The sequence below is a fragment of the Danio rerio genome, chromosome 3, assembly GCF_052040795.2.
Source record: "Danio rerio strain M-AB ecotype USA chromosome 3, GRCz13ab, whole genome shotgun sequence".
NCBI lineage: Eukaryota > Metazoa > Chordata > Actinopteri > Cypriniformes > Danionidae > Danio > Danio rerio.
The window spans coordinates 8528014-8551500 of record NC_141023.1 but is presented as its reverse complement, the minus strand read 5'-3'; the positions used below and the strand labels follow the sequence as shown (position 1 = coordinate 8551500).

General features: G+C 37.4%; 1 long non-coding RNA gene across 2 annotated transcripts in view; it reads left to right on the top strand.

Annotated features, from left to right (window-relative positions):
* The window catches only part of LOC147845504 (uncharacterized), a 150682-nt gene that overhangs the window by 60082 nt on the left and 67113 nt on the right, over window positions 1-23487 (top strand). The window lies entirely within an intron of this gene.

Here is a 23487-nt window from a genome sequence, read left to right as displayed (position 1 = left end):
CAGAAATGTTTCTGTAACCACCTAGCAAAAACACTTCCAAAATGCTAGCTGCCAGTAGGTTTTTATGTTCCTCTGTGTCAAGTATCTTCACGGGTTTTTTTTTTTTTTTTCGGAATGCGACCTTAAATGTACAAGAAGCTAAAACTTGCTTATTCAGAGGCGAGAACAGGTGGATGTGCAACAACTTTAATCATAAGGTAAACACAAAACTCCTCCACGGGACTCCACACTTGTGGACTCAACACTCGCTCCAACCGACTCTCTGCTGTCCCATGGCTCTCTGTGCCGCCCACGCGTGTCAACACTACCAAACCGACCAATCACAGCGCTTGCGCTGCACGTCTTCGCAACGTGTAGTAGTTATATTTTTGAGAAATGTGTGGAACATACACATACTCACTATATAAATCAGTATAAATCAGCCTTAACAGAGCGGGGTCATGTTATTCCTCACACAGTAGGGAAAACAATCGATAAAATCGTCATGGGAAGATTAGATCGATTATCGGTTCTCAATGTCAATTTCAATTATTTACAGATTAATCGCCCTATTTAGAAGCCAATAAAATATTTAAAAGCCAGTATGGCTTTTTAGTAGCCAGACAATGTGATTTTTGCCCATTTATTTGTTTATCGTCCGCCAAAATAATTATGAAAGTTTATTGTGACTTCAGTTTAATGAGTTTATTTTTACAGCAGGCCCGGATTGGCTAACCGGGAGGGCCGGGAGAATTCCCGGTGGGCCGTTCCATTTTTTGGCCGCGAGGGCCGGTGTCCCTTGCTGCTTGCACTCTCAGCAGTCACACTCTTTTCATATATTCATGTATTTGACCATAGTCTCACTCTTTTTATTCATTAATTTGCCGCAGCTTCGCTCTTTTTATTTATTTTCTCGCAGCCCCGTGAGCAAAATGCAGCCTTAATGAATAGAAGAATTGGAACAGTTAATATTAATGAATATTACACCTGCTCAATGAAAATCAGATGATTCACTACATTAATAAATCTGACATAAATTGATCAGAAATCCAGAAAGAGGAGAAAAAGATTAAGACGTCAATAGACTAATCTTATTCATCAGAGCTATTGTGGTCCAGTGGTCAGCACGTTGCGTTACTCCACTGTACGACCCGAGTTCGATCCTCACCTAACTAATTTAATTTATTTTTTATTTTTTTCATTTTTATTGTTAAGACATATAATACTGTTTAAGTTGTTGAACATTTCAACTTATAAAGTAGCTGTTTTCTTGAAAAAGACGTGATCGTGTCATTAAAAACTGAATTGGAAATGACCTTATTTTAATATAGTCAGTAGTGAACTGAGGTGGGCCGGTCTAAGGCTTTAAACTCCAGGGCTGAAAAGGAGTCCCACTCCGGCCCTGTTTTACAGTATTGATACAGTCAGTTAAACGGACCTAAGCATTCAAATATGTATTTAAGTCTCATCTAAAACGGGATGAAAGGCAGTTTTAAAGTTAGAGCTGTTGAAAATACTGGGGTTAAAGGGTCACGAAACACCAAAACACATTTTTTGAGCTGTTGACAGTCGTATATGTGTCCCACACTGCTAAAAACACTATTAGGACACCTATATTTCACTAAAAAGTGTAAATTGGTTGTTTTTGCGTTTTTTAAAGCAAATTCGTACTTCCTGTTTGAAACGAATTTTTGAAGCTGCGTCACGGTCATGACATAATAGCGTTGTATTCCAGCGTGCAGACTGGGCATCTGTGTCAGAGTGAGTCTTATTACGTCTTACAGTGTGATGCATTAATGCATGAGTAAGGCTTGGTTCAAACCAATCAGCGCGCTCTATTGTGCAACTTCATTAATATTCATTACTGTCACAGTGTAGACGGCAAAGACGCCACGTTGTGTTGGCAAAACAAGCGTGAAGTGTTGCTTTTATAGTTTGCTGCAGTTAAGTTTTGTTTTCATTTTCTCTCTGTGAGAGCTCAGACTCACGTGTGGATTAACAGTGTACGCGACGCGCGACAACAATAACTTACGTGTCTAAGGAGAATTATTGTTTACCTGAGAGCTGTTCTCATCTGCAAACGCTGAGATCCAGATTGTAGTCTCCTCTAAATAAAGACGCGGCTCTAGTTGCTGGTGATTGTCCTGTCTCTACAGATTTGGTAAGTGAGCGACCAGTGCACTTTGTTTATTCAGTTCGTATTTTATTCGTATCAAACAAACTATTGCACCGAGTGCAATAGTTAGCACTAACAGTTACAACCAAACTATAACCTCGTGTTGGATTTTGTGACCGGAATAACACACGCGGCTTTCTGACACTACCTGCCGTGTGTAGCTAAGTTCTCAGGGAAATGCTGAGTTTTTTTTTTCTCTCATTCGCCGTGCGGTATCAAACATTGCATGAAAAATACACGCTTAGAGCAGTTCCTCGAATCAAATATCACGTTTGTCGGGAGGGACATGAATGAATTCCCTGAATGAAAGAGCCAAACTGCAGTTAAAGTCCACCATTTAATAATTTGGCAAATAATTCGACTACAGATGTCCATGTAAACACAGTCACATTGTCCGCTGTGGGTGTGTGTTTTGACTCTGAAATTCAGCGCGCCCAAATAGACACTCCCACACCATGCCTCTTTTCTTCCTCCGACACTCCCCCCTAAACAGAGCTGGACACGCCCACTTTTCTGACTTTTTCCAAAGTAGAGGTGTGAAAACACACTGCTGAAACGAGGGGTTTCATGGCCCTTTAAATAAAGGTTTGTATTTTAAGGAGATGTGTGAAACAATGGAATTTAATGCATACTAGCTTCTTGTTTAGTGTGAAGCCTACTTTATATTGTGGCTCAGTCAGGCAGCGGAAATCATAGAGTTTGAACAGCAGATCTTAAATGTGGCATTTGTGTAATGCATTATGGGTGTGTTTAGGGTGTAATGTGCATTAAACCAGTCCGAGTCTCATCTCCCATTTCCTTTAGCTGTGGTCACACCATAGCAGTTTCTCTATTTACATGGCACACTTTGTAAGCAGACAACCAGAACACTTCACTAGTCATAAAACGCATCCGCCGGTGCTACAGAACGAGTTCATAGCATGGAAGTAAGTAGCTTAACAATAATCAGGGCTCAACAATTAGGACTGCCCGATGGCCCTGGGCCAGCGTGAGAGACACTCAGGACAGTAGACAGGATCGTTACTGACCTGATCGGGCCGGTGCTGCCTTGTCACTAAAGTTTCATTTTTAATTATTAAGACTATTTGTCAGTTGTGTGCAAATACAATTTTAGAATTGAGAAACAGTTTGTGCTTTAAAGCCTTTAAATGCTACCTTCACTGTGATGTCGTGATGACGTATTGCTTTTTGGTTCCACTTATCTGATATTGAGAGTACGTTATTTTTTTTCCGTAACCTAACAACCAGTACAGCAAAGAGATGGCAACATGGCGGCAACATCAGATTATGAGGCTAAAAGAATCTGTTTCTAACATATTGGAAGCAGATATGTATGTACAGTTGAAGTCAGAATTATTAGTCCCCCTGAATTATTAGCGCCCCTTTTTATTTTTTTCACCAATTTCTGTTTAATGGAGGTAAGATTGTTTCAGCACATTTCTAAGCATAATAGTTTTAAAAACTTATTTCTAATAACAGATTTATTTTATCTTTGACATGATGACAGTACATAATATTTTACTTGATATTTTTCAAGACACATTTAAAGGCTTAGCTAGGTTAATAAGGAGAACTAGGCAGGTTAGGGTAATTAGGCAAGTTATTCTATAATGATGGTTTGTTCTGTAGACTATTGGGAAAAAAAATAGCTTAAAAGGGCTAATAATTTTGTTTCAAAAATTGTTTTTAAAAAATTAATAACTGCTTTTAATCTAGTCAAAATAAAACAAATACAACGTTCTCCAGAAGTAAAAGTATTATCAGACATACTGTGAAAATTTCCTTGCTCTGTTAAACATAATTTAGGAAATATTTTTTTAAAAATTAAATAAAATTAAAAGGGGGCCAATAATTCTGACTTCAGCTGTTGGTACAACATGACAAAAAATGAAGTGATGTTTGCCGTCAGTTTTGCAAGTCAGTCACCTTGTTTTAAATAATTTAGAAGTGCTATAAAATACCTGCACATTTTCCATACTGCTCTTTTTGTATGCATAAGACTTTGACTTTTGCTCATTATACATTTATTAACATTTAAAAAATATTACAATTCTAGATGCACAGTCATTAGTTTTGACTCATTATTTAAAATATGTGGCTAAGAAATATCTATTAACATTTTTTTTTTTTTTAGCTGGGGCCAGAGAAAACTTTGGCAGAGCAGGTAAAAATCTGAACAACTGGTCCGATCGTGCCAGAAGAAAAACTTCTTAGCGTTGAACCCTGATAGTTATATTTTACATTTTAATACAATAGGTTTTTTTGTTAAATTTTTCACATTTAAAGATAATTCTGTCTTGCTGCGCATCCCTGCGTGTGCGATAAGCAACATGTATGCATGTTTTGGATTGGCCTATACAAAACGTGCTACAAACAAACAAACACACTGGGCCCTATCAAACACCCGGCGCAGTGTGGCGCAAGATGCGGCGCAATAGTCTTTTGGTAGTTTCAGCTTGGCGCTAGAGTCGTTTTGAGGCGTTGCGCTACGCTGTTTAAATAGCAAATTAGCGCTCATTTGTGCGCCCATAGGCGTTCTGGTCTAAAAAGGAAGGCGTTCTGAGGCGGACCGCTGGCGCTGCTATTTTGAGAAACTATAATAGATTTTTCATTAGACCAAAAGTAACCCAGTCTAAACTCCGGCGCAGAGTTGCGCCTCGCTTACACACTGCTTAATACGCACAAGAGAGCAATAGGCAAATATCTTTATATGAAAAAATGTAAATATTAAGGATATATATAGGATATAATAAGAATAGATATAGGATATAAATATAAAGGATTAAAATATTACAAAACATATTATTTTCTAGCCTACATAAATATGAACAATCACTGCTTTTATGTCTTCATCTCGTGAGGCTTTTTCAGTTCATTCATAACAATTTGCTTTTGTATAATGTTATTATTATTAGCAGTATTATTTATTATATCCATATTTATATTTGTTTTATTAAAAACAAGCTTAGATTTGCCCACCTGCAAGTTTTAGACCATATGGGGCATGGCAGGTGTATTGAGAAATAACTCAGTATTTTGACCACACTTGGTCATTATTGTTTATTTATTCGTTTGCTGGAAATTAGAACTGAATTTAGAAATAGTTTTGAAACGAATATTTGCACTTAACAAACAAAATTAATTATTTATAGGCTAATTGATGTCTGTGCGTAAAGGTTTCCCTATCCAAGAGCGAATGTGAAAGTAGTTCCATTATCTCTCATTCTCATGCAGTAGATGCTCTGTTTAACAGTGTTCTGTTTAAAAACTGTTAACTGTTAACTGTTTGCTAGTGAAATGCTCATTTTTTCCACTTAGACTTACTTTGCGTCCTGTGAATATCGAATGCGCTCTTGGCGTGACGCAGCTGGCTCTTAAAGGGAATGGGAGATGAGACTCTAATTGGTTTATTCTAAAAAACACCTCCTATAACTCATTACGAAAATGAACTCAACCCTTTTAGACTATGCGCCTTGGCGCAAGGCAGATTTCCCGTCCTTAAATTAGCAAAAACGCGTCCTGACGCACCCTGAAAGCGTTTGCGCCCTGCGTTTTGCGCTTTGCGCTTTGTGCATGGACCGTCAAAATAGAGCCCACTGTGTCACTGAGTTTAGAGTAGCTTTTAGATGGTCAGTTGCCTCAAAAATAACACCGCAACAATGCGCCTTACTTAACACATCTTCTTTTCAGAGCAGCACACACGAGTAGACAAATGTCTTCAAATGCATTTGCCATTCAAAAAAGGTGGAGCAGAACATGAAATTGATTCCTGCGCTAGGCTGAAACTAGCAAAAAACCCCACTTGCATCATTCCCGGCGCTGCATTGTGCTGAGTGTAGATGTAGACATAACCTAAATGTGATGGCCCCTTTCAAAAAGTGCTTGTGTTGTTACGAGACGCTGTGGTGTTGAACTGAAGTTGTTCACCCCGCAGGTCTGGAGCCGCTCGTCTCCATCTATCTCAGTGCATGCGCCTCTCGCTTCATTAAACACGCACAGGGCATCGACACATGCGCCCGCCATCCATCAAGCCACCCTCTGTTTATTTTCAGAGCTAAGAAAGCCCTATTTAACGGCGAGCAGGTTGCATCAGTGTATGTGTGTGTGTGTGATTCACCTGTCAGAAGGTCCCGTCAGGAGATTTCTGCTCTCGCGCACCTGAACTGAAAGGCACATTGATGGCGCTGCAGACAGAAATAACTGCTGATGTCATGTGTTATGGGACAGAGAAACTGTGAGGGTCAGAAGCCTATGGACATTACTCAAATCTTGACAGAATGAACACAGCTCGGATATTAGTCCGATACTAGTGCTAGTATATTGAATATTACTCGACAATCCTGCCAGAAACCACCTACTCTGAATGACTGACAGGTCAAGCCACCAATCGTGTTTAAAGAAACACTCCACTTCTTTAAAAATAGGATAATTTTACTACTCCACTAATGAGTTTTACCGTTTTTTAATTAATTCGGCTAATCTCTTGATCTTTCGGCAGCACTTTTAGCTTAGCTTAGCATTAAAGGGCCATGAAACCCCCTCGTTTCAGCAGGGTGTTTTCACACCTCTACTTTGGAAAAAGTCAGAAAAGTGGGCGTGTCCAACTCTGTTTAGGGCGGAGTGTCGGAGGAACTAAAGTGGGAGGGTGTGGGAGTGTCTATTTGGGCACACGCGAGTTTCAGAGTCAAAATAAACACACAGGAGAAAGTGATGGTGTTTAACCTACATGGACATCTGTAGTCGAATTATTTGCCAAATTATTAAATGTTGGACTTTAACTGCAGTTTGGCTCTTTCATTCAGGGAATTCATTCATGTCCCTCGCGACAAACGAGATATTTGATTCGAGGAACTGCTCTAAGCGTGTATTTTTCATGCAATGTTTGATACCGCACGGCGAATGAGAGAAGAAAAAACCCCTCCGCATTTCCCGGAAACTTAGATGCACACGGCAGGTAGTGTCAGAAAGCCGCGTGTGTTATTCCGGTCACTAAATGCGGTAAAAACCCTACACGAGGTTAAAGTTTGGTTGTGGTGCTAACATGATTTTACTCAGTGCTATAGTTAACTTAGTTCGATACAAACAAACTGAATAAACAAAGAGCGCTGGTCGCTCACTTACCAAATCTGTAGAGACAGGACAATCACCAGCAACTAGAGCTGCGTCTTTATTAAGAGAAGACTACAAGCGAATCCGGATCTCAGCGTTTGCAGATGAGAACAGGGGTCCGTTCTTCGTACCTCGCTTAAATGATCTAAGATGATTTGGCAGATCCTGGATCTTTTAATCTTGATAACTGGTCTCTCGCTTATTTGGTTCTTCAAACAAGTTCGCGAATCAGATTAGAATGTCTGGATGAACTGATCTGATATCACTGCGTGTGTTGTTAAGGACAGATCTATCGATCCTCGAAATCATGATCAGCAATGCAACGATTGGCTGACGGCACAGCAGCGTAATGACATCATCTGATTAATATTCAATTATCCATGTGCACAAATTAGCAGTAAACGGCTTGTTAAATATGACACGCAGTAACTAGACATTTGTTGTGAGCTGCAGGCTTTACACTTTCATTTGTCAAGACAAGAGTATTCATCATGTATTTCAATGCAAATCAATGTATTTAGTTCTACATTTAGAAAAGATTTTCTTTATTATAGTAGCCGTTTTTTAATCGGTGTAAAGAATAACTGGTTGTTTCCAAAAGCATTTTCATATTGGTAAAGGCGTCTGCAACTTTTGTGAAGCATCAAATCACTGGCATATTAACTATAAAAACATGTTTATGACTGCATAAATGTATTATTGCTTTTAAAAAAAGTCACATATTGTGCATTTCTATTATACACAATTTGTACTAAAGCGATCTAAAAAGTTCATATCAATAAGTTTTCTCTTTGCACCACCAGGTGGCAGTCTTTGCACTTTCATTTCGAGGGTGCAGATTGCATACGTTTTATTAATATGTAAAACTTTATTTATTTTATTAATGACTATAACTTTATATATATACTTAAAAACTACTATTTTCCCAAGTGTATATAACTTTTACTGTAAGAAAATATCAGAACTCGGTACATACTTTCTGTATTATCTTTGCTTGAACTGAGCCGATCTAATCCTGTTTATATGATTTGAACCTGCTCCCAATCAGGTTTGACCTAGCAGATCTGTTGCCATGACAACAACTCTCGGATCAGCTTTGAAGAACGAAACGATCCTGGATCGTGTCAAATCGTCAATATCCAAATCCAGCTAACTGAGTAATCCACGTACGAAGAACGGACCCCAGCTCTCAGGTAAACAATAATCCTCCTTAGACACGTAAGTTATTGTTGTCAGGCGTCGCGTACACTGTTAATCCACACGTGACTCCAGATGAGCTCTCACAGAGAGAAAATTAAAACAAAACTTAACAGCAGCAAACTATAAAAGCAACACTTCACGCTTGTTTTGCCAACACAACGTGGCGTCTCTGTTGCACAATAGAGCGCGCTGATTGGTTTGAACCAAGCTTTACTCATGCATTAATGCAGCAGGCTGTAAGACGTAATAAGACACACTCTGGCACAGACGCCCAGTCTGCACGCTGGAATACAACGCTATTATGTCATGACCGTGACGCAGCTTCAAAAATTCGTTTCAAATCGGAAGTACGAATTTACTTGAAATAACGCAAAAACAACCAATTTACACTTTTTAGTGAAATATAGGTGTCCTAATAGTGTTTTTAGCTGTGTGGGACACATATACGACTGTCAACAGCTCAAAAAATGTGTTTTGGTGTTTCGTGACCCCTTAATAACTGAATCGGATTAGACCATTAGCATCTCGCTAAAAAAAACGAACAGTTTTGATCATTTTTATGTTTAATGTTCAGCTTTTCTGTAGTTTTATCGCGTACTGAGACCAAAGGAGAATGAAAAGTTGCTCTTTTCTTGGTTGATATGTATAAGAATACTTCTGAATCGTTTTACACACATCTCCTTCGAAAATTTTAAATTTTTTTTTACTAGAGATGTGACAAGATCTCTTGAGATTCTGATCTCTGGAAATTAAATCGCAATGAGATTTCTCGTCTCGTGAGTTGTGATGTTATGATGGGGCATGAGGGTGAAGTTAGCACTGAAGATTGTGGGCAGGATTGGATTTGAGCCGCACACCAAGTGCTTTGCATACACCTGGCAACCCAGGCTGCCTCTGTGTTGCGCGTCACTCGTTCGCTTGGGCAGGTGTGACGTTTTACCGGAGTTCAGCGGCTGCCGTGTCAAACAGAGTCTACAACTGTGGCCGCACACTTTAACCATGCTTCAAAAACATGGAATAGGACTTTAGATATGCTGTAAGTCATAATCGTTGTAAACACAATACAGGGCTCGAAATTAACTTTTTTACTTGGTAGCACCGGTGCTCCCAACTTAAAAAATTTAGGAGCACCAGAAAAAATGTAGGATCACCCACCAAAAATGATTGAGCACCGCTGCAAAATGTATTTTAAGGGATTTATTGTATTTTAAAACAACATCAATTAGGACTAGCAAAAACCAGAAACAACTACATGCTGAGATGACATTGATATTTGTGTGCAATAATTCCAAAATTAATGTCGAATAATTATAAAATATCAATGATGATGAAAATGACAATAATAGTAACAATGAATTACATTTCTCATCATCATGCTGCCTTGAATGCAAGTTATCTGCTATAAAAAGTCTACTTTATGAAAAATAAATGTATAGTTTGAAAACAAAAATGAAGCATTGCAGTAAGAAATATTGATTTTGTACTGCTGTTTTTATATGCATGTCAATTTAATAAATAATATTTCTGCTACAAAACAAACAAAAGATTATAATAAGTAATTAAATTCGAGGCTGAATGCTGCAAAACAGTCATCAGTAACTAAATAAAAAAATAATATACACCTCAAGAAAGAATAGACAGAAGAAAGTAAGTAAAGTCTCACTTCTATCACTCTTTAAAAGTTTTGGTTTCAGTTTGTGTCAATTTAACTGTTCAGTCTGAGCTGATCTTCATTTTTCTGTGTTTGTGGAAAAGCGCAGGCGAGTCAGTCGACCCAATTCATGAGCAGGTTGAACAGGATTCTTGCGATGACCACCGGCGAAAACCGCTGTTTGTTATGAGCCGCAGTTTCAGTGTAAACTTAGTAAAGGAGCTTCTTTGGCGATGATATGTACAGTATTAGATTTGACTTTTAGTGGACATTTGCGCTGAACACGCAGTGAATGCAACGCATTGAGATTCGGGCGCCTTCTCCGAAAAGTACGTACTCGATTGATCTCAGCTGGCGGATCAATATTCACCACATGTTATGATCGCTCTTATCTGCGCCTCAACTTTAGGTGGGGTTTGCAAACCTGCGTGCTTTAAGTTTTCACTCTTCAGCCGTTTGCATTTGCATTTCATAAAAGCTCCTTCTCTGTCATCTGACAGCGGAATACCTTGAGTGATTGACAGCTAATATGAACCAATATAGCGGCAAGAAAAAGCGATTCAGCACGTTTTTAGAAATAATCAAAACAGGTCGCACTACAACCATTATCTGCAGTCGCACTAATGCGCCCATATATATTATGAGGTCCCATAGATTAATTTTCGGGCGCATATGCGACCAAAATGGTCGCAATTTCGAGCCCTGCAATATGAAACAAGATGTGAAGTATTTCTATTTCAGTCGCATTATTGAAGTGCAGCTACAGGCATGTAAATACCCTAATTAAACCATTACAATGGACTTTAAGCCGCATTTTGCGACAGGATGTGACATACACACAGGGCTGTTTGACATTCTCAGCACTTATCAAGTGAGTAAAGTACCGCAGACGCACGCATCTCTAAGCGCGCGTGCACACACACACTCCTCGAGACTAGTCACATCATCATCACAGAACATGCATTTATGCTGTCCAGGTTTTCTTTTCATTCAGCGAACGGTATTAAATCTATCAGTCCTTACTTCATTGTCGCTTCCAGTACCTCAGAGTGAGTCACGGGGGCATGAATGAAATGTTGCTGAATGAAAGAAACTGCTGAAAAATAAAAAAATAAATATCAAAAATGACATGACAAGTTTTTTAAGTTCAATTTGAGGAAAGGAGTTTGATTTCTTATGTGATGTTAGTCAGTAGAGTTTATAGCTACATATTTGGGAGTGTTTGCATGTCCTTTACAGCATATAATTCATTGAAATAGAAATAAAAGTCCATTCATTACAGTAAAAAAACACCTAAGTTGTTGCATTTTGTGATTTATTTATTTATTTTTTTAATTTTCAGTTGAATAAAACTCTGTTTTTCATTCATATATTAGAAAATTATCTTGAATTTATATATATATATATATATATATATATATATATATATATATATATATATATATATATATATATATATATATATATATATATGTGTGTGTGTGTGTGTGTGTGTGTGTGTGTATACAAGTAGCCATTAGAACGGAAAAAAAACTGATTGACAGGTGGTCATTTGTTTGTAACTTTATTTATTTATGGTTTGGTTATGGGTAAAGCAAAGACCATATGGGTCAGGTATTGAAAACGGTAGGCTACAATTAACTAATTTGTTATGAATTAATTGATATTTAACAACCACCCCCATCCCCCGCCTACGACGACGATGGCATCGTCCATCACAATGTTTCACATTAGACATCATACGATGCCAAATTGGTCAACATTGCCCAACCCTAGGATTAATGAAGCACCAAATATATAATATTGTAATTATTACAGTAATTATTTGAAAACAGATGTGCAAAAATAGTCTGACACTGTAAAAAGGAAATCCACTTTTACAGTGTCAGACTATTTAAGCTTGATTAAAAAAAAAAAATGAGTACAGCTAGCATAATTATACAAATAAAGTCCACTTAACAGTTCCAAGTTACAATGGGTTTGCTTACAGTACTTTATTTTTGTAAAGTCTACTTGTTGCTTTAAAGGCAATTGGTTTTCTCACTTTAAGTAACTAATCACTTTTTACAGTGTAGCTGAGTATGCTTTCTACAGGTGTGTTATTAAGCTCACTCACGTGTGATACACACTCATAAATGTCTAATGTTTTTTTCTAGAGATATTTACAGGTGGTAAGAGTCTAGTCCATATAGAGAGATGAAGGATTGTTTTTACTGGTGGTTTGTCAAGCCCACTCACCTGTGTGAGGCACACTCAGAAATGCACAATGTTTTCTTTCTTTTTTTCTAGAGATATCTGGTAATTTTTCGTGTGGTGTTTTGTTTGGTATTCTGGTTTTGGGAGCTGGGATTGTGTACAATATTTCAGAGTGGGGTAAGATGATTGGAATTAAGTGCTCTAAACGAAAGACGCTGTTGAATAGTCTAGCCGAGCGGGCCTCTAAAATATGAAAACATTGCAGATTTGCTCTTGCTACTGTTTCATTTGTAGACATGTGAAAGCGGCTCTTAGCTGTTCCACACAGTTTTCTCTTTCTAATAATGGCCTGTGAAACAGTCTTTAAACAGTGTAATTCCTCCACAGCGTGCGCAGATTTAAAGTGCGATTTGCTTAATTAGCTTGTTTTGACACAGTGTGCGTTTAAATGAGAGTTTATGGGCCGAGAGAGGATCAGTGTGTGAGAACGCTGCTGTCTCAGAGCCTCATGGGAACCGCAGAAGACGGGCCTCTTAAATGCCTTGGATGGTTTTATTTTATAGCGAAAAACCCAAAACATTCCCCAGCGGGTTAAGGTGGCGATCAGATGGGCCTGTTTTCACTGGCTTCGTTCTTGTCTGTGGAGTTTTTGCATAGATAGAATTTTGCTCAGAAAGTTAAAATTGTACTTTTTTAGATAATTTGGCCGAGGTATTCACTCCAACCTAATAAATTAAGTTGAATGTTTAATAGTAATGCGCTTTTACACAGGCTTTATCTGTTTATAACAACTATGTTACTGATACATGTGGACATGTCAAGGTTATGGATGTACATTTAAAGTTGGAATCATAAGTCCCGCTGTATATTTTTCCTTTGATTTCTGTTTAACGGAAAGAAGATTTTTTTATCTTTGCCATGATGACTAGAGCTGTAAACCGACACTAGTCTCACGGTTCGGTTACGGTTATCATTCCATCGATTCGGTTCAATTCGATATTTCGGTGCATCACGGTGCATTGACGGTGCTTTTCATACACAGTTTTATATTTTCTTCACAGCAGCAGTTCTTGTATTAAAATGTTTGGATATATTTATATTTATATATTATTTGTAATACAATTTTGTCATTTAATACAAACAGTCAGATATATAAACTGTAACTTTAAACAAAACGAGCATTTAGCAAATAATATAAACAAATATAAATATCCAGCTCAATTTCTGATCCTTGTCTAGTTCTCTTACACCTCTTTGATTGGTCACACCCTCAACAAAAACGGTTGCGATTGGCTCTTGCGTGCTGCGCTCTTCACAGATGAGTGACACTGAGCGGCAGCGGCGATCTCACAGCTGATGTATGATAGACACGGTGGAGAAAACTCTGCAGACACGCGCTCATTTCTTTATCCAGAAGTAACGCTGTAAAACAGCCGAGAGGAGAAGAAAAGCCACACCAGCAGGTCAAATGGGCCAGTGTGTGTGTTAGTGAGAGAGAGAGAGAGAGAGAGAGAGAGATGGAGTACTTTCATTCTCTCGATCTCAGTGAAATAGGGCTTTTGTTGTATATGTCAGTGAAAGACTGATCCAGCAAACACACACAGTGAAATTGTGCACAGTTCATGAGTTTTAAGTAGTTAGAGCGTTGTAAATACTCGCGATCGCCTTCCTCGCGACAGAGCGCATATGAGATAAATGACGTCAGTAATAACCGGTTAGGATTATTACTGAACCGATACCGAATTGTCTGCGTCTGCATCGCAGTGCACCGAAGAAACGATTCATTTTGACACCCCTAGTGATGACAGCACAGAACATTTGAGTAGATATTTTTCAGGATACGAGTTAGTGACATTTAAAGGCTTAACTGGGTTAATTAGGCAAGTTAGACTAATTAGGCAAATGATTGTATAATGATTTGTTCTATAGACAATCGAAAAAAAAATATAGCTTAACACAATGTGTACCACAAGCAAACATTTTTTGAAAGCTTAAAATTGCATGGACTATTTAAAGCAGGGGTCTCAAACTCAATTTAACTGGGGGTTGCTGGAGTCTGGGTGAGGCTGGGCCGCATTAGGTTTTCCACAAGAAATTAGTTATATTATTAATTATTAATTTCTAAAAAAAAAAAAATTTCATCTTATTTTGTGTCAAACAATTAATAAAGAGATTTAAGAAGATTTGGTTATTGGAACAAAATAAAAATTAATAAGAAAATAAATTATTCCATAATAAATAGTAGTAGTGGTAATAATAATAATGATAATATTAATTAAATTCACTGTTATCTGCCATGCTGTTGTTACAGGAAAAAGAAGCAACACTGTTATTTTATATTAGTTTTGACTACTTTTACATCATTTCAAGAGTTGACGCTTAGCTGATGATTAATTATAAGCTACTTTGGCATGCTGTCCTGGGAGAGAGCCCTGAGCTCATAAGATCCTCGAGCCCAAGGCTCCCTCCCGTTGCAAGGCGAGAGGGGAGTTTGAGCTCAGGTAGATCTCAAGAACTCCTCTGCTGTAGTAACTAATTAACAGATAGTGATTGCTCTTAAGAGACAACTATTTACTCGGAGCATGCCTATGGTGCCGATTTGGATTAGTCAATTAACTTAAGTTGCATGTTTTTGGATGGTGGCAGGAAACCGGGAAACCTGGGGAAAACGTAAGTGTGTTTGTTCATAAGTGACTTTTTTCGTAGGTGTGTTTGTTCGCAAGTGTGTTCATTTGTATGTTCGCTAGTGTGTTTGTTTGTGTGATCATTTGTTAGTGTGTTCTAGGGTTGTGCCGATAGACAATGCCATCGTCCAACGCCGATGGCCGACAAACTTTACGATCCATCGCCCCCCCCTCCCCCCCCCCCACATTTATATTGATATATAACTTATCATTTGCATGTCATCCTAATAGCAATAAGTCATTTCATGAGCTGTGTTAGATGTAACAAATAGCTGCCGCTTGCACAGCTGACAGCTACATTTTCGCAGGCTTGTTTATGATGCTAAATGAGAACAATTAAAAAAATACCAATAAAAACATTGTAGGTTAACCAGCATTTTAACAAATTAACCGAAGCATTATAAAATGGCTAAATGAGCTTAAACCCACAGTTTAAACATAATAACCACTTTAAATACAAATGTGTTCAGAAATGTGGCCTTAATTAGTCCTGATTGTGGAAACTGGGATTGAGGAGATAAATGGTGTGAACAAGCCACAGACCTCTAATTAGTGGAGTACGCCTAATTAAAAGCATCAATATTGCTGTTGCCCTTACGAGAGTTAGTGTTGGCTAGACTGGTCCCTGAAGATCACATTTCAGAATTTTCACCTGCTGGACCACAGATTGAGCAGCTGTGTCTGAAGTGGAGACGATCTTTGACAAGCTGAGAAACATAGCAATGCTCTAGCATCATAGCGGCAAGTTTTGCACGTGTGTGTTTGTGTCCTTAACAAGCATAGAGGATTGTGGGAACAAAAACAGACAATGAAGCCACAGACAGATGTGATCTTCCAACTGTGGATTTTATTTTATTCAATAGTATTGCACAAAATCATTATTCTATAGCATAGGAAATATAAAAAATAAATAAATAAATTGTGTGTATATATATATATATATATATATATATATATATATATATATATATATATATATATATATATATATATATATATATTAGGGGTGTAACCGTTCACAAAAATCAGGGTTCGGTTTGATACGACACAGAGGTGTCATGGTTTGGTATGCTTTCGATAAAGAAAAAGAAAAAAAAGCCAGAGGATTTCTCTGATTTAATTTTTTTTAATGAATTAAAACTAACATCATAAAAGTATGATCTTGTTTTTTTTTTATTTTACTTTAAACCGAAATAAAGCTATACTTCTGGGGTTTCTGCTTTGCAGCAAATAAAACTAATCCTTCTTTATACTTAAAACCAAAAAGCTTCCTATAAAAAAATAAATCTAATATTGTAGTAGTTTAACAAATAAAAATAAAAGAACAACTTAGTTTTATATGGAGTTTCAATCTATTTTTGACGCGCGATTTCCGGAAGATTATCATTCGTTTGCGTGCATCCAGGAGTCTCTATGCATTTGCCTACATTAACGTTACCATTTTGCGAGCTAGTGTAGCGCCTGCCTGACTAGAGTAGTGTTTGGACATGGACGGGTGTGTGCCTGTGGTGATATGTGAACAGGTTATTGAGATTGGCTGTTCTGTGTCGGGGCCAGGGTTGCTGGGGCAACGGGGGCGGAGCCAGCACGAGCAGGTTGACACAGAAGTCAGAAAGATTGCTAACGAGTGCATAATAAAGTGATATTCTGAGTTTAAAAGCGATGGTCTACTGTTTAACATGACAGCAGGAAGGTAGCATGTTGTCTGCCACGTCATTTGGGATGCCATGTTGAGCATTGTTGCACTTGAAACATTATATTTTGTACTTATTCTCTTTTATCTTTTTAGATGGTAGTCTGAATCAAATTGTTCGGTTTGTAATGCGTACCGAACTGAAAGTCTTGTACCGAACGGTTATTATGTTCAATGCGAATACGCGTATCGTTACACGCTTAATATATATATAAACAATTCGGACAATTTGGTATCGGTTCAGTAATAGTTAGGGGTGTAACGATACACTCAGCTCACGATATGATGTGTATCACGATATAATGTTCACGATTTGATGTGTATCACGATAATTGGAATAAAAATTGAAAATTAAACTGAAATGCAAATTTTACCAAGTAAACTATTTTTTATGTATTTCTTTTGTTTCAACTTGTTAAACTGAACCTTCTTTAAGAAAATAAATTAAACAGGCCTGTCTCTGGAAAATAAAACAATTTAAAAACTTCTTAAAAATATTATTGAAATGACAGAGACAAATTTAAGAAACAATTTAAGTAAAGGTTCAAAAAAAAAAAGCTTTCTATTCAATTGAATTTAACAGTAAGAGCTTAAGGCTTTGCTTGGTCACTTGCGTTTTTTGTGTGTGCAAAAAAAAAAAAAAAATCCACATTTCCAGGTATTTAATTCTTATTTAATTAAATTCATTTAGAGATATCTCTAATTACAATTGTGACTAGTCAAAACTCATTTAGAGATATCTGCAAATATTTTTCAATGGAAGTCAATGGAGGAATATGACTAGTCATAATATATTTGCAGATATCTAGAATCTGATTTCGTACTGATTTCGATAGAATTGTAATTGCAGATATCTCTAATTTTCTTTCTGACTAGTCGAATTATAATTATGACTTGTCAAAATATAATTAGAGATATCTCTAAATATATTTATGGATAGTCAGAACAAAGGTTTAAATGCTAAAACGGCTTGCCATACGCGCGCGTCTATCAAAGTCCGCCCTCTGTAGTAACAGCTCACGGTCAGCTCACGTCATGTGTGATTTTGCGGCGGGAACATTATATGAAGACAGAATGATATTTTAGGGTGAATTGTACCTTATAAATACAGTATGTGACTCTTTCAACACCATTAGGAGGTATCCCTGTCGCTGTGCAAAGTATGTTATTCACTGTGAAGACTTTAAAACTTAGGATGTTTGACCCAGTATGCGTGTCAAAAAGCGGACGAGTCTAAAGCAATGACTGTTCAACCGAAATGTTGCCAGACGTCTGATTTTGAGAGGATGGGCCATCCTCCATTTCAGCTCCACTCATCTTGGTCTGCTAACATTACTGCTGCTGCAATCTGAACTCACGTGCGACAGCAGGTGGAATGTAGCTCACGTGCAAACAGCTCAACTAATAAGAGAAAACGGACGTCATATCGTAATCAAATCGTCATAACGCCACGCTGCATATTGAGACATTTTTGCATCGCAATAAATCGTACAACGATAAATCGTCACACCCCTACTAATAGTCATAACAGGTTATTATGTACTGATGTCATTTATTTCCTATGCTTCTGCTTATAATCATGCTTCTGAACCAGCAGATGCCATTATCCCACTCGTCTGCGCTTTTCTGTTAGTTTTCTTTTTTTTATATATAATTGGCTTAATGTGATTTGTTTGCCATGAGGTGCCATGTTGAACTTTCAGTGGCCTGGTTGAGAGAGTGGAAGAGCTTTTATACTAAATTTAACTCACCTGCTATCTGTGAATACCCGAGACAGTGTAACACTTATGAATTACATGAAACAGGGGAAGAAAAATGACTAATTGTACTCAATTTTGACATTTTCACTTAGGGGTGTTCTCACTTTTGTTGCCAATGGTTCAGTTATTATTGGCTGTATTTGTAGTTATTTTGAGAGGACAATACATTTACACTGCTATACACACTTTACACTGACTACTTTTCATTGTGTCAAAGAGTCATTTCTGCAGTGTTGTCCTATGAAAAGTTATAAATAAATATTTGCAGAAGTAGGAGGGGTGTACTCACTTTTGTTACTGTATTAGTGTAAGTTTCATAAGTGTAATGTAAAGTGTGTTTGTTATATTTACAAGTGTCATTTTTTTAGAATTGCTGGGATTGGTATTTTCTTAAATATTGAAATATAATTGATAAAATACATGTTGTTCAGCATTGTTTGGCGATTCAAATTGGATTTATACTATGGAAAAGCAGTTCCTACTTTAACTAAACATTTTAATATTTATTTGGGAATCTGAGGCCATTCAAATGTTATTAATACAAAGAGATACATATTTTAAAAGCTGTTTTTGCTTTCTTTAATTTCATCAGTGAAAAAAGTTTATTCTATAGAATATGATTTTTTTGTTTATTTTAAACAATTATTCGACGGCATTGGTGGAAATTGTTTTTTATTTTTATTTTTTACACAAGATCAGTCTTCTAGAAATGTATTATATATATATATATATATATATATATATATATATATATATATATATATATATATATATATATATATATATATATATATATATATATACTGTAAAAAATAATTCCGTAAAATTTATGGTAAAAAATGGCAGCTGTGGTTGCCAGTACTTTACCGTTAAAAACACAGAACAAACCTTAAAAGTAATTTTTCATTTTTACGGTAAATTACCGTATTTTATTAATTTATAGAGGTAATATGTCTGTATTTTGAATGATCAACATTTACACATCTTTTGTTTCACAGTTAGACACGTTAGCACACCCACATGAAGAAGGTGGTGATGAAGTTACCAAATGAGCCAATGCTCATCACAATCAACTTTTCCCACAAGCAGAAAAGAGTATCAGCATATAGAAGGTGCTCAGTGTCATTCACACAGCTACTAAACACCAGTATGGTAACATGCATAAAATTAAAGTCATGAAATAAACATTGTTTATCAACATTAGATGTAACATAAATCTCTAATGTACATAACTGATGGGAAAACAACTAAAAAGATCCATATTAATGTCAACCAAGTGCATAAAAAGTGATGTGCCATGCAGGGAATTCTGGGAAAGTCAATTTACAGTTATTATTACGGTTATGTAACAAAAATTGTAGTTCTATAGGATTGCTAGAAGTTTTTTTTTTTTCTAAATATTAATATGATTTATTTATTTAAATTAGAATTTTGGCCCACACAAACTTTATTATAATTATTTATATTAGTTTTAACTTTAACTTTTGTAGTTTTCTTCATTTGAAACTGTTATTCTTACACTCTATGCTCTAATTGTGTGTGTTTTAGATGCATTCAGTGTTTAATTCCATTGTGTAAGATTTTCTGAAGATTTCTTTCCTCCTTTTGTTCTCTATAAGTGTGTGTGTGTGTGTGTGTGTGTGTGTGTGTGTGTGTGTGTGTGTGTGTGTGTGTGTGTGTGTGTGTGTGTGTGTGTGTGTGTGTGTGTGTGTGTGTGTGTGTGTGTGTGTTCTAGTAGCTGTGTATAAAGTTTCTGTAACTGAAGGGTTCTGGTGTGTTTCATGACATGACAAAACCCACCATGAGCCGAGAGCAGCAGTGGATGACAAAAGCATTAGCAGGAGTTGAAATGAAAACACTCCGATATCTCTGAATATGACGGGTGGATGCATCAGCATTTATGTATTTTGACTGTGATTAAACTCCTGGAGAGAATCAAGTCAGTTTATGTGACAGACAGTGAGGTTAACCAAAGACAAATGCTGATCTTTCCACACTCCACAAACTCTTTTTGGGTTTTTCGAGCAGGTGAGTGAGTCCTGTGTGGAATGGAGGGATGGATGGATAGACCAGACAGATGGATGGATAGATCATACAAATTGATGGATGGATAGATAGATATACTGGATAGATGAATGGATGGATTGACCAGATGGATGTATATTTTGACCTGATGGATAGATAATTGGATAGATGGATGGATGGATGGATGAAATATAGATAGATAAATAGAAATATGAATGGATGGATTTATGGCTCGAAAAGATGGATAGATGATAGATAGAGAAATGGATGGATGGATGGATAAATAGAGTAACAGACGGATAGAAAGATGGATGGATGGATGGAGTAGGAAAGATGTATGGATGGATATATAGATGGACAGATGGATTAATAGGTATATAAACGAATGGATGGATAGATGGATGGATGGAAAAATGGAAAGTTGGAATATCGATCGATAAATAGAAATATGGATGGATTGATTGATGGCTTGAAAAGGTTGACATATAGAGAAATGGATGGATGATAAATAGATGAACAGATGGATAGAAAGGTGGATTGATGGATAAATGGATGGATAGAAAATATGGATTGATGGATGGATGGATGGATGGATGGATGGATATTTAGATGGACAGATGGATGGATAGATAAATAAACAGATAGATAGATGGATGGATGGAAAAATGGAAAGTTGGAATATAGATAGATAAATAGAAATATGGATATATGGATTGATGGCTTAGATAGATATATAGAGAAATGGATGGATGGATAAATAGATGAACAGATGGAAGGATGAATGAATAGAAAATATGGATGGATTGATAGAAATTATGGATAGATGGAAGGAGATGGATGGATAGATAGAAAATATGGATAAATTAATATTGATGATGGATGGATGGATGGATGGATTGAAAAGATACATGGGATGGATATATAGATTGACAGACGACTGGATGTATATAGATGGATGGATGGATGGATGGATGGATGGATGGGCAGACAGTTGAATTTATTGATGGATGGATAAACCAGCTAGATGGATGGATGGATAAATAGAAAAGATGAAGAGAAGGATGAATGGACAAACAGATAGTTAGCAGGATTGACAGACAGACGGACGGACGGACGGACGGACGGACGGACGGACGGACGGACGGACGGACGGACGGACGGACAGACAGACAGACAGACAGACAGACAGATAGATGGATAGATGGATGAACAGACCCATGGAAATATATAGATGGACAGAAGGACGGTTGGATATCAATAGACAGAAGGATAGCTGGATTGACAGACAGTTGCATGGATGGATGAATGAATGGATGGATGGATAAATGAACAGACGGATAGAAATATCGATAGACAGAAGGATGGATATAGGTGGACAGACAGATGGATGGATAGACGGATGGATTAATTGTTCATTTTTATTATTGTTATGAATTATTGATTGAGTTGTTGATTGTAATAAATTAATTACAGGTCTTGTGAGTCTGAATAGTTATTATTAAGTGTTTTCTAATGAAGCAGGGTGCAGTGCACAGGTGTGTTCAGTGTTTTGTGAGTGCTGACAATAGTGTCTGCTTCTGCTGTCTGATTCAGCTCTCTCTCTCTCTCTCTCTCTCTGTGTCTCTCTCTCGCTCTCTCCGTCTCTCCAGCAGAAGTGTGAATTAGCTCATTCACACAGAAACAGAGATGTATTTCTCTGCGCGTCTGCTTTATGCACAGCTCACTTCTTCCATGCAGCTCCTCTGTGTTTGTCAGTCTCGAGCTGCATTCCGCCGCGCCGGCTTGGTGGGAGATGTTCATTTTGGATGACTCTAGACGGAGTGTTTTATGGCTTTATTCCCCACAGCCTCAGCAGCACACTTGTGTGTTTGTGCTTCTCCAAGTGCCAAGCAGACAGAGATAATGTGGGCTCATCTACTGTATACTGGGTTTATTCAGAGATGTTCAGATGTCTGAACTCATATCATGAGGATGGGAGGAATGATGGACAGATTGATTGAAGGAAACACGGTTGCAAATTAAACTGGATACATTGAACTTGTTGTTGAGTTCAGTGCAGCATTGTAGAACATATTAACACACCCCTATACCAGAAAACGTTGTGACGGTTTGGAAAATGCAAATAACGATAGTCTCCTTTACAATGGTCTTGCTGAGGACAGATACGCACCATTTACATGGGGCTTCAGCGTCAACGCTTGACTGAAGGTGTGTCTGAAGTTGGGGCTGAAGCGATCGTCATAACAGCGTCAGCCAATGAAATTCAGTCAGCAATAGGCCACTGTCTAGCTGGTGTATTTGCATACAGCGATCTGATTGGTTGACACTTCCATCGGCGCTTGATAAGTTAAGCTAGTCCCAACTTCTGCAGCGAGCAACGTCTCTGAAGCGGTGCCGACGGATCCACAATGCAGTTCGGCAACACCTGACATCACCCATTCAATGTGAATAGGAAGCGTTGACGCTGACGCCCCATGTGAATGGGGCGTTACAACCCTTTTTGCATCCTTGTTGAAAGTTACATTGCTAGCGAATAAAGATTTATGTTAATTTAGCAAGCTGAATGCATTGTGTACTGATTAGGAGACATGGAATAGATTGATTGACAGTGGTCTACAGCCAATCAGGACGCAGAACTCAATGCACTGTAAAAAACAAAGCAAAACAAAAAACAAAACCAAGTCAAACTGCAGTAAATAAAATCTGCTAAACTGTGTGGCCCAAAAGGTGAACCTTATAGTGAGAGACCACTGTATATGTCATTTTATTTACCTTGTAATGCTTGCCGCAAGCTCCATCTGAAATTGTGATGAATCCAGATAGAAAAATGAACAATTAATAAAGAAGTTGGGTCAAAATAACCAAACCCAGATGTTCAAAGGTGAGAGAAGCCTTTACTGTCCTTTCAGTTGGGTTGACTAAGCTTGGGCAACCAGTACCCGAGTAGGGCTGCTCGATTTTGGGAAAAATCATAATCACGATAATTTTGGTCATAATTGTAATCACGATTATTC